Raw genomic sequence first — 4,649 nt, forward strand, 5'->3', positions numbered from 1 at the left:
GCCTGCCACAGCCGCTGCCCCCTCAAGACCGGTCCCTCCTTCGTTTCACACTCTCCTGCACTAGCCCCGCCACTGCCATCACTGCTTTGTCAGCTTAACTGTAAAGGAGACAGAACTGAGGAAATGCGGTGACAAAGCAACCAAGACAAATGCCCCCGAACCCTCCAGGCGCAGTCAGAGCGGACACCTGGGCATCTGGGCATCTCTCGATGGCGCGCAAAGGGGACGGAAGGCCAGGGTGGCACCGCGTCCGAGCCGAAGGCGCCTCCCCCAGCCCTGCTCGGCCGGCTGCCCTGGGCTGAGGGACGGGAGGAGGCAGGAGCCCTGGGGGGCAATAGATCGCAGGGACGCTGGCTCGCCACAGCCACAGGGAGTGCACGAAGCCCCGATATACTGGAGACTGTGGCAGCCCCGTGTTTTACTACAAACGAGCACGACCCTGGGAAGAGGAAAGACCAGAGGGAGCCTCGTGGGCGAACCTGTGGCTCTTGAGGTGAGGGGTGGGTGGATGGAGCAGCAAGCGCAGGTGCCTGGATTTCCTGAAGGAGCAATGCCAGCGCGAGGGCAGTGAGCACAACCTGGCACCCAGACCTTGGCTCTAAATACCGTTCCCCATGGAGCCAGGGCTCTGGCAAAAGGGCTGATCCCAGGACTGGTAGGGGATGCAAGGGGGAGCCTGGAACGCTTGTGGCACCTGAGAGTGAGGGAGTGCTCACAGGTCCATGGAGAGGTGCAGCCTTTACGGAAAACAATTGGATGCTCCTCAAAAAATTAACAATAGAATTACCGTATGACTCAGCAACCCCACTGGATGTATATCCAAAAGAACTGAAAGCAAGGTCTCAAAGAGGCATTGGCACAATAGCCAAGTGGTGGGAGCAACCCAAAGGCACATTAACAAATGAGGTTAAAGAAAACGTGGTCTATCCATACAACAGAGTATCACACGGCCTTAAAGAAGAGAACCCCTCCCACGTCTGCACGGACGAACCTCGAGGACACACACTGTGCTAAGCGAAATGCGCCGGTCAAAAAGGACCGATACTGTATAATTTCACTCACGAATATCTAAAGCTGCAAAACCACAGAAACAGGAAGCAGAAAGGTGGGGCGAGATGGGACGGAAAATTTGTGTTCAGTGGGTATAGATTCAGTTTTGGAAGATGAAAAAGTTCTGGAAGATGAGAGATCTGTTGCACAACAGCGTGAATATACTTAACACCATTGGACTGTACACTTAAAAACAGTTACGCTGGTGCCCTGGCCGGAGTGGCTCAGTTGCTTAGAGCATCGTCTCGTGCACCAAAGGGTTGTGTGTTCACCTGCCAGTGAGGGCACATGCTCAGGTTGCAGATCTGATCCCCGGTCACGGCACATACAGGAGGCGATGATTGATGTTTCTCACATCAATGTTTCTCTCTCTCTCCCCCTCTCCTTTCCTCTCTAAAGTCCATGAAAACATTTTAGTAAAAACAAAAACGAACCTGAGGACATAAAAGAACACAAAAGGCAGCTGAAAATGCTCCCACTACCAAACCCAGGACAACAGGAGCAGCAAAATAAATCATGATCGTTTGGCTATTGTAAAACCAAACCCATGTTCCACACTAAAACAAACAATGAGTAAGTAAACGGGGAGAAGGGAAAGTGCCGACGCTCAAATGCCAATTAAATGTGGAAGCAACAGAGAAATTAACAATCAAATTTGGCAATAACTGCTTCACGTAAGAATCACGAGTAGAGGTTAAATCTAGAGTATAAAAATTTATAAAGAACAGGATATTGATACAGTCTCAAAGTAGCTCCCCACAAAGTGCTCATTCCTCACTCATTAATAAATACAAAATACTTAACTTCACAGTGGACAAACCTTGCAGGCATAACCTGCTGTTAAAAATCACTTCACCTGTACTGGGAAAACCTGATCACAGGCCTCCTGATCCAATGTAGAGAAGAGCAAGCATGGTATCTCTGGTATTTGTCAAAAATTCATAGTCTAGTCATGAGAAAACATCAAACCCAAAGTAAGGGTCATTCTACAGAGGGTCACTGGCCACTCTGTTCAAAAATGTCAGTCATAAAAGAAAGAAACAAGGAAAACCGGAGGAAGTGCTCCGGGTTCAGGAAGACTGAAGGGAAAACACAACTAAATGCACATACACCATCCTCGACTGGATCCTGGAACAAAAGATTGTAAGACCTTGTTTGGAGTAATTGGTAACATGTGAATGTTGTTAGTGGATTGAACGGTAGGACTTTATCAATGTTGGTTTCTTGATTTTAATGGATGTACTAGTTATGCAGGAGAGTCCGTTTTTTAAAAAATATGCACTAATGTGTTTAGGGTTAATGGGACATCTTAACTGCAGCTTAGTATCAAATAATTCAACAAATAATATGCATTGGTAGAATGACAAGGTAAAGTGGCAAAATGTTAACGGGAAAATTTAGGGGAAGGATAAGAGGCTCTTTGAAACTATTCTTGTAACTTTTCTGTTTAAAATTATTTCAAAATAAGTTAAAAAATAAGATACATACAAGTGGTCTTTCAGCAATTAGGAATTTATTATACTAGTTCTTATACTAGAAAAATCTCTGCTTAATGGTTTCATTATCTCAGGCAAAACTATGCAAAAGGATAGTTTGAAATACGAAAACTTTCCTTAATGGGCAATAATATAAAATTTTGCTTAAAAGTTAAAAGTGCACGATGTCCTGAATCTTCATTAAATATTTCTTCCTGCAATAATTTGTCTCCTTGAAAAAAAATCACTATATAAGATAGTGAAAACCTTAAAAATTTGAATCCTGTCCATTTAGGATAAATTTATTTCTTATATCTGATAAAGGATTTATACAATCTCATTAGAGATTTATATGTCCTTTGACATTTAAATATGAAATTTTAACCTGAACCATGGCCTAATGGGTGATATTGGAAACTAGAGTATCTTTATGATTTCGGGTATATTCTACTACTTTTAATTATAGTTTGAGATTAAGTAAATTTTAATATTATCAATCTCCTATGGTAGCAAATGAATGTCTGTAGAAAAAGGTTTTATTTATTTATTTATTTATTTATTTATTTTTGTCATTTAGAGTCAAGAGCTAATGTCACATTGGACCAAGACTACAATGTTTTTTAAAATAATTGGCATTTCTCATATACTTGGTAAGTGATCGTGAAAAGGAATGAAACAAGGAGAGCAGCGGCACCCTTGGAATAAAACAGCTTCCCACAGAGATCTGTCGGAAGGGCTGCACCAGTTTTGAATGTACAATTTAGTAGTACCTTTAAAAACACTGTAACAGCTGTATCAGGAAAAAATGGAAATACCTATGATAAATTGGATATTGAACATGAAAATCAACAAAACCTCAGAAAACGATGAAGTCTTTATGAATCCTTTGTGTATTCGCCACTTGAGATTATCACTAAAATTTGAGTAGGATCCATGAAATCCATTAACCATTTCACAAAAGCAGCACATACACTCTCTCTTCAACTACGGTGGAGAGAGATGTAAAACTCTCTAAACTTCTATTCTGCGCCTTGAAATCACATTTTGACTTCAAGAACTAAAATGAAATAGGTCTGAGTAATGAAAAGACCAAAAAACTGAGTTGTGTGCGATGGTGGGGAGAAGAGGAACAGGAGAGAGAAGCAAAGATACCCTCACTTCCAGCAAAGTGCAGGCTTTTTGTTTATTTTAGTAACTTTTGGTATCTTCTCATAAACACAATTGAGATGGTTAAGGGAAAAAAGCCCGTTGCGGGGCCCCTGCCCAGCAGGCAGATCCGAATGTTGCTCCCCTAGTCCCCGCCGTGCCCTTCGCACCCCGGCCTACAGCCGCCGAATGCGGGTGAAGGGGGCTGGGCACGGGGACGGCCGCCGCCCAAACGCACCAGCAGCTAATCGACCTCTCGGTCGCTGAATTACTAACCACCGTTGACAGCCTTTGACTCAAGTGGTAATCGGTTCATCAATATTTCACGAACAAGAACCTGTGATGAAACTCCAGAACCTTACAACCGAAAACGAAGTGCCGAGGCTGCCTTACCCTTCCTCCCGCCTCCAACGGGCAGCCCTCGCAGCCGCCGCCGGGTAAGGGCCGCCAGGGCCGCCCTCAGACCAGGGGAACTGAAGGCATTTCTCCTAAGCAAAGGGAACGTCAACCAAGGAACTAAGAAAGCGGTGCGGAAAACAAAACAGCTGAAATTTATAGCTTAACTCTCAGAATGGCGTGGCTGAGAGGGACTGCAGGGCTCATCTAGTTCAACACACTTACTTTAGTCCTGAGGGACTGGGTTGCATGCGGATTCTGGATTCATTCAGTGCTGAATTAACGGTCTCTGGGAGGCTGGGTTCCAGTTCCAACTCTGTCTCTAACCGCCTATTTGGCTCTCAAGCAGATCCCTTCCCTTCCACAGCCCCAGTCATTCAATGTTAAAATAAGTGTGTTGAACTACAGGAATTCTCGAGTCCCTCTCAGCCATAACATTCTAAGCTGTAAATTTCAACCACTTTCCCCCCTATGGCTTATTTAGCAGAAATTCATAAGCTGATCTAAAATTCATATGAAAATGCAAGGAAACCAGAATAGCCAGAACAATCTCGAAAGACAACAAAGTTGGAAGACTCATAC

This window comes from Miniopterus natalensis, chromosome 1 (assembly GCF_054644295.1).
Source record: "Miniopterus natalensis isolate mMinNat1 chromosome 1, mMinNat1.hap1, whole genome shotgun sequence".
Classification (NCBI taxonomy): domain Eukaryota; kingdom Metazoa; phylum Chordata; class Mammalia; order Chiroptera; family Miniopteridae; genus Miniopterus; species Miniopterus natalensis.